The sequence below is a fragment of the Lepidochelys kempii genome, chromosome 10 (assembly GCF_965140285.1).
Source record: "Lepidochelys kempii isolate rLepKem1 chromosome 10, rLepKem1.hap1, whole genome shotgun sequence".
Lineage (NCBI taxonomy): Eukaryota > Metazoa > Chordata > Testudines > Cheloniidae > Lepidochelys > Lepidochelys kempii.
The window spans coordinates 11323131-11331799 of NC_136389.1; positions in this window are offsets into that span (position 1 = coordinate 11323131).

Consider the following 8669-nt stretch of genomic DNA (forward strand, 5'->3'; position numbering starts at 1 on the left):
AAGTCCACTCAGTCCTACTTCTTGTTCAGCCAGTCGCTCAGACAAACAAGTGTGTTTACATTTACGGGAGATAATGCTGCCCACTTCTTATTTACAATGTCACTTGCAAGTGAGAACAGACGTTCGCATGGCATATTTATAGTCTGCATTGCAAGGTATTTACATGCCAGATATGCTAAACATTCATATGGCCCTTCATGCTTTGGCCACCATTCCAGAGGATATGCTTCCATGCTGACAATGCTCGTTAAAAAAATGTGTTAATTGAATTTGTGACTGAACTCCTTGGGGGAGAACTGTATGTCTCCTGCTCTGTGTTTTACTCACATTCTGCCATCTATTTCATGTTCTAGCAGTCTTGGATGATGACTCAGCAAATGTTCATTTTAAGAACACTTTCACTGCAGATTTGACAAAATGCAAATAAGGTACCTGTCAGTGTTCCCTCCCAACTCTGAACTCTAGGGTACAGATGTGGGGACCCACATAAAAGACCCCCTAAGCGTATTTCTACTAGCTTAGGGTAAAACTTCCCCAAGGCACAAACTCTTTGCCCTTGGAGGGTACACTGCCACCACCAAGTGATTTAACCAAGAATCAGGGAAAGGACCACTTGGAGTTCCTATTCCCGCAAAATATCCCCCCAAGCCCTTACACCCCCTTTCCTGGCGAGGCTTAAGAAGAATATCCTAACCAATTGTTTACAAAGTGATCACAGACCCAAACCCCTAGGTCTTAGGACAATAGAGAAATCAGTCAGGCTCTTAAAAGAAACAGAACTTTATTAGAAAGAAAAAAGGTAAAAGAAGCACCTCTCTAAAATTAGAAGGGAAGCTAATCTCACAGGGCAATCAGATTTAAAACACAGAGGATTTCCTTCTGGGAAAAAACTTTAGCCCTGGTCTACACTAGGACTTTAGGTCGAATTTAGCAGCATTAAATCGATGTAAACCTGCACCCGTCCACATGATGAAGCCCTTTATTTCGACTTAAAGGGCTCTTAAAATCAATTTCCTTACTCCACCCCTGACAAGTGGATTAGCGCTTAAATCGGCCTTGCTGGCTCGAATTTGGGGTACTGTGGACACAATTCGACGGTATTGGCCTCCGGGAGATAGCCCAGAGTGCTCCATTGTGACCGCTCTGGACAGCACTCTCAACTCAGATGCACGATTGTTTGCCGTTGCTCTGACGCAGGGAGGGGCGACTGAGGACACGGCTTACAGGGTTGGCTTCAGGGAGCTAAAATCAACAAAGGGGGTGGCTTTACATCAAGGAGTATTTCAGGCAGGACTTCACAGAGGGTTCCAATAAGAAATGGTGCACCTAAGTTATTGTTCTTATTGGAACAAGGAGGTTAGCCTGGCCTCTGATTGATACATGGCTAGATTTACCTCGCTGCACCTTCTCTGTGAGTGACTGCAGTGTGACCTAGAGGAATGAGTCCCCTAGACAGGGGAGGGGGGGAAGCAAATGAGTACAAAACAAGTCTGGTCTATTTCTTGTTTTGATCCACTCCATCTATCTTTTACATCTTTGGCTGGCAGCAGACGGTGCAGAAGGACTGCATGCCATCCACATCTCATGGCTGCTCGGCAGAAGATGGTACAGTACGACTGCTAGCAATCCGTATCGCCTGCCTGCTCACCATAAGACGGTTCAATAGGACTGACTGCAGGACTAAAGAGAATGACCTGGTCAAGTCACTCCAAATTTAGTCCCTGCGCCCATGTCTGCCCAGGCGCTTCCAGCCGACGTGGCCAGGAGCACCTCGGACACGACGATGATGGCTACCAGTCGTATTGCACCGTCTGCTGCCAGAAGGCAATGGGTTGCTGCTACTGTGTAGCAATGCCATACCGCGTCTGCCAGCACCCAGGAGACATACGGTGACGGTTACCTGAGCAGGCTCCATGCTTGCCGTGGTATGGCGTCTGCACAGGTAATTCAGGAAAAAAGGCGCAAAACGATTGTCTGCCCTTCCTCTCACGGAGAGAGGGAGGGAGGGAAGGGGGGCCTGACGATATGTACCCAGAACCACCCGCGACAATGTTTTAGCCCCATCAGGCATTGGGATCTCAACCCAGAATTCCAATGGGCAGCAGAGACTGCGGGAACTGTGGGATAGCTACCCACAGTGCAACACTCTGGAAGTCGACGCTAGCCTCGGTACTGTGGAAGCACTCCGCCGAGTTAATGCACTTAGAGCATTTTCTGTGGGGACACACACACTCGAATATATAAAACCGATTTCTAAAAAACCGACTTCTATAAATTCGACCTTATTCCGTAGTGTAGACATACCCTTAAAGTTACAAAAGTAAACCAGGAATACACCTTCCTCTCAGCACAGAGAAAATCACAAGCCAAAACAAAAGTAAACTAACACATTTCCTTGCTAGTACTTCCTAATTCTCATGGAGTTGGATTGCTTGCTTGCTTGCTTGATCTCTCTCCAGCAAGCACACACAACAGAGAGAGAAAAGCCTTCCCCCCACTCCCACCCCCCAAGATTTGAAAGTATCTTGTCCCCCTATTGGTCCTTTTGGTCAGGTGCCAGCCAAGTTACCTGAACTTCTTAACCCTTTACAGGTAAAAGGATATTGTGCCTCTGGCCAGGAGGGATTTTATAGTACTATTTACAGTACCCTTTATATTTGACAGTACCAGTGTGAGATTTCTAAAGATAGCTACAGCACTCAACCCAAGATTTAAGAATCTGAAGTGCCTTCCAAAATCTGATTGGGGCAGGGTATGGAGCATGCTTTCAGAAGTCTTAAAAGAGCAACACTCCGATGTGGAAACTACAGAGCCCAAACCACCAAAAAGGAATATCAACCTTCTGCTGGTAGCATCTGACTCAGGATGATGAAAATGAACATGTGGTGTTCTGTACTGCTTTGGATAGTTATTGAGCAGAACCCATCAGCATGGACACGTCTCCTGGAATGGTGGTTGAAGCATGAAGGGACATATGAATCTTTAGTGCATCTGGCATGTAAATATCTTGCAATGCCGGCTACAACAATGCCATGTGAACGTCTCTTCTCACTGTCAGGTGACATTGTAAACAAGAAGAGGGCAGCATCATCTCCTAACATGTAAACAAACTTGTTTGTCTGGGCGATTGGCTGAACAAGAAGTAGGACTGAGTGGACTTGTAGGCTCTAAAGTTTTGCATTGTTTTCTTTTTGAATGCAGTTTTTTTTGTACGTGAACTTACAAATGTAGAATTAACTTTCATGACAGAGATTGCACTATAGTACTTGTACTAAGAGAATAAAAAAAATTATTTTTACAGTGCAGATATTTATAATACAAAATAAATATAAAGTGAGCACTGTACACTTCGTATTCTGTGTTGTAACTGAAATCAATATATTCGAAAATGAGGAAAACATCCAAAAATATTTATAGAAATAGTATTCAATTGTTTAACAGCGCAATTAATCACAATTTTTTAAATTACATGATTAATTGTGATTATTTCAATTGCTTGACAGACCTACCCATAGCCTGTACGTATTCTATATGTCCTTCCCTTGATACTGCTCTGAATTGCTGCTCCTGAGTCTGTCAAAGAATTGAACCTTTAGTATGGCATATGGAGGAAATGCTAATGAGCTGTTACCTAGAACTGTTAAAATTCAGATTCATCCTGTAGAATTTCAGTAGCTGGTGTAAATTTTAAAGTTTGATGGGGGTACAGCTAGAACCACTTGTGCTTATGTATTTTAAGCTCAGCCAGGGAAGATTTTTAAGCTCGTTCAGTTGACAACACCTGTTAGAAATAATTTCTCTTCAGCTATGTAGTATCCAATAATAGCAGTATGACCTGTGTGTGTCTCTCTCTCTCTCTCTCTCTCATGGTGCCAGTTCCTCCCTTGTCAGCCTCACTTGCTTTTTATCACTAGTGTAGAACTACTGACCTTAGGACAATTTTAATAATCTACCTCATTGGCCTCCTCTTACAGTATTGCAATCTTAGCACCAGCTAATTCTACCAAGCTTTGAGCTCCTACTCTTTACAATCCCTTCAATCTTTCCTCTCTTGTACTTTGGCAGGTCACATATATAGCTTTTTCCCCCCTCTTATGTGAGTATTGCTTTTATTGTATGACTGAAACTTCTAGCGCAGTTCTTAATTGTAGATTGACACTACATTGCCAATCCCATTTGAACAGGGCAGTACAAGCACAATTTGACTCTCTTTAATGGGAGTCTTGGCTGTTAACTGTAAATGTTGGTTGCCCCAGGTTAGATATCACTGTTCGGGTATATGAATTGGCTTGAATTTTGTTTCCACCGATGCCCTGAGCATTTTCAGCTCCCATCAGGAATCATAACATTCAAAAACTGGTAAGAGAACACTTCAACCTCTCAGGCCACTCAGTAACAGACTTAAAGGTGGCAATTTTGCAACAGAAAAGCTTCAAAAACAGACTCCAATGAGAAACTGCTCAGCTTGAATTAACATGCAAACTAGATATCATTAACCTGGGTTTGAATAGAGCCTGGCTGGGTCATTACACATTAAATCTATTTCCCCATGTTAAGTATCCACACACCTTCTTGTCAACTGTCTAAATGGGCCATCTTGATTATCACTACAAAAGCTTTTTTTCTCCTGCTGATAATAGCTCATCTTAATTAAATAGCCTCTTACTGTTGGTATGGCTACTTCCACCTTTTCATGTTCTCTGTATGTGTGTATTGTGACAGAGTTGGTCAGGATGGTTATAGGAGAGTAATAGAAGGCAGATATATTAGCCCCAGGCTAAGTAGGTCCCCTTTCCCTGGTTAAGGTAACAGGGAAGGTTCCAGAACAATCAGGAACCTTCTGGAGACAATTAAGACAGGCTGATTAGAACACCTGCAGCCAATCAAGAAGCTGCTAGAATCAATTAAGGCAGGCTAATCAGGGCACCTGGATTTTTAAAAGGAGCTCACTGCAGTTTGTGGTGTGCGTGTGAAGAGCTGGGAGCAAGAGGCACTAGGAGCTGAGAGTGAGAACACGGACAGTTGGAGGGCTGAGGTGTACGAGCATTATCAGACACCAGGAGGAAGGTCCTATGGTGAGGATAAAGAAGGTGTTGGGAGGAGGCCATGGGCAAGTAGCCCAGGGAGTTGTAGCTGTTGCACAGCTGTTCCAGGAGGCACTCTAGACAGCTGCATTCCACAGGGCCCTGGGCTGGAACCCGGAGCAGAGGGTGGGCCCGGGTTCCCCCCAAATCCTACCAACTCCTGGTCAAACACAGGAGGAGTTGACCTGGACTGTGGGTTCAGAAAAACGGTCAAGCTGAGGGCTGCCGTGAAGCTCCAAGGCAAGCAAATCCGCCAATAAGCGCAAGACCCACCAAGATAGAGCAGGAACTTTGTCACAGTGTGTGTGTATATCTATATCTTACTATATGTTCCATTCTATGCATCTGATGAAGTGAGCTGTAGACAATGAAAGCTTATGCTCAAATAAATTTGTTAGTCTCTAAGGTGCCACAAGTACTCCTGTTCTTAAAGTTGTGGGTGATGGTTATGAAAAGGAGGGTTATTCAGTTATTAATCTAACGAGGACCATGCTTCTGCCTTCCTGACTGTGGAGCCTTGGAAAGCCATACAGTAGTGTCAACTGAGGGAAGTTTGGTTGTAGGAATGTTTTGGATTTCATTTAAAAAATAGGATCTTTTAAAAATAATACCTTCCGCCCCATCCCAAACAAAGAACCCAACAAAACCCACCACAACTTGTGTTAAATGAACAGTGCAAGAAACAAGCTTTTGAGCTCCATAAAGCTGCTCTTGGCTTCTTCCATAAAAGATGGCCCAATAAAAGATAATACCTTAAGCACCTTGTCTTCAACTAATGGAATTATCATCTACAAGAAAAAGCAGCCTCCCTCTTTTCCTGTGCAGACCCTTGTTTGCAAGCTGTTGCACCCATGGTTGGGTGAAACTATCCTTCTAATGCCTTTCTCTTGCTCCCCTGCCTTTGTAGGGCACAGTAACTTCCTAGTATTGGTGATGTGAACGCAACCCACAGGGTGTCAATGATTTAGCAGTGGAAGGCTGACCTACCCATTAGATCTTGTCCTTCCTAATGGAGGCTTCTGCTTTCTTGAGCTTGTAAGGTCAAGTAACCACTAAGCCCATTGGTGCTGTATGGAGAATTATAGGTTTAAGAAATGGCAAGAATGGCTTAAAATAGTCTGTCTGCTTTTAGTATTTATCAGTATCAACATAATGGATACTGGAACCACCACTGAACTTTTGGGTAATAGGCTAGAAAGTATATTGAATTCAGACACTTAATGTGGCACCAGTTTAACTTAGCTGATCCACCTCTAAAGCACTCTTGAAATCTCTGGTCTTGGGTTGTCATTTGAAAGATTGAAGTGGCAACTTCAAAAAGCAGGTGGAAGTGAGGCCCCTTGCGCATGATGATACAGCTGGGCAGATGTTCGCATAAATCCAGAACAAATGCCAGTCATCTTATCCCCTTCCAGTGTGTACGTGCACACCACCCCCTCATTATTTTACATGCTTTTGTATCTTTGCCTCTGCAGTTGGTGGGTTTCCTGGAGCTGCTGCCACGAGGACAGTGGCTAGGTAGTAGCCAAGGCTGTTCTAGACCTGTTGCGCTTCAGGACAGCAAGATATTCTCAGTCGTAGTACGGCAGAGAAGACTTCTAGGCAGTTCAGTTCAGGAGTGGAGCTCTGTTATTGCAGGGGTAGGGAGTTATACACTGTAGCTAGCCTGCCCTATGCTGCTACCGAAGCTGCAGAAGAGCCCTGCACAGCTTAGGAGCTGGGCAGCAACGAAAAGGAGCTGCTTAATCTCACAGAAGCAAAGTTCTGCTCATGGGCAGTTTAAGCTTCTCTGGTAGCAGCCAGTGCTCCTCCTGTATGCCAATCTCCCTCTCCTTGCTCTGTTCATGAGCCACCAACCCACTGTAAATGGTCTCCCTGGGATCCTGGGGAGCTCCTTTGATCCATAGGAGTGCTTTGCCTTCGTGTAGTGGTGGTGTGCTTTCACTTACACTATCCTAATGCAATGGAGGGTGTTCCCAAAATAATCAATGAATGCTGCATCAGCCATGAAGCTTTGTGCCCTTCACCCTGCTTCCCTATGCAAAGCCTCCCCAGCTGAGGTCTGAAGTGCTGTGTAGTACAAAAGGCCCAGGCCCTCCTACCCATTATTTACAGTACAATGGAGCTCTGTATGTGCCTGACCCATTTGTAACACTCTGTGACCCCACCAGTGGGTTGCGACTAAGTTTCTTGGCTTACAGTGTGTGTAAAGTGCTCATCTACCTCTTGCTGATTATGGGTCCTTCAAATTAACTTCCTAAACTCAAATCCCCTCCTCTTGTGCCCTGCCCCTGCTACAGCTAATAGCTGTAACCTGTGTCTTCACCAGCGCACTCTCCTTAATCAAGATGTCTAGGAGGGAAGTAATTTAAAACCGTGTGTGCTCAATAGCACTGACTGATACTTAAAGGGGAGGATAACTCCTTTTAACAGGGCAGCCTTCATCTAATTTAACAGCTGTTGGGATAGTCTGGCTGTTTGCTCCTCCCCTTTTCCATCCATCCACAGCTGTGTCGCACACAAAAGGCAAGAATGCGTCTTTGTGACTTGGCTCTGAAAAGGACTTTCTGCAGGACCTTTGGCCAGTCCCTTCACCATGCTGTGCCTCAGTTTCTCCATCTCTATTAAGTGGGTAATGATACTTGCTCACCTTGGTAATCAGACCTGCTATGTGAGTGCGCTAAACATTACTGAGCTGCACCTTCGGTGTCAACGCCCCATATCGGTGTATATTGGCTACTGCTGGGTCTGTAAGTTGATGTTCTCAGGCACATAAGCTGCCCGTGAGTCTGACCAGTAACAATTTCTGAACTCCTGGGTTACACAGCGCTCTCTGCTTAGCAGCATTACAATGAAAGTAGTCTCTGTTAACTGGATATTCTCTTAATGGGAATGAATGACTGTGCCCTGATGAAGAGAGCTTCACTGGACATCTATCTACTGGTGCAGAGTATAATCTGCTGCAAAGGAATGTGATACTTCTGCATGAACAAAAGTCTACTGATCTGTATTGGACAGACTCTCTCTACTGTACAGCTGCTTGAAAGCTCAGCAGAGCAGCGTTGGGGCTTTACATCTATCTCTCTGAAGTTACATTATGGCCCTGGATCCTCTTAAGCTATCTATGTAGATGTGTGAAGCTCTGAGTTCCAGAGCTCCTTTAGTCCTTACCTGGAGTGATCCTAGATTCTCTGAACTGGTAAGTGGTTGCTATATCCATGATTACACTATTGCAAACATTTCCATGGTTGTGGAGCATGAAGCAGGAGGATCTAAACTCTTCCATGAAAGCAGGGATACTGTTGACAGGTTACTAATAACTGTATAAGCAAAAATGTCTATAGCCAACCAGAGTCTGCCCTCCCCCCCCAACCCCCTCCCGGCAAGGTTTCTTGTCCCTCCCTGTTTTTGGCTTCTCCTAAATAGTGAGTGAGAATAGCCAAGCATTCCCTCTGTTTTTGTCATTGTCCACAAGGGAGACTTCCATATTTCTGCACTTCAGCTTAGCCCCTCCTCTTCTGTATTCCCTTCGCAATTGCGTCTGAGCTGAGAGCTGCATCTGCCACACTCCCCACTGGATTCTCT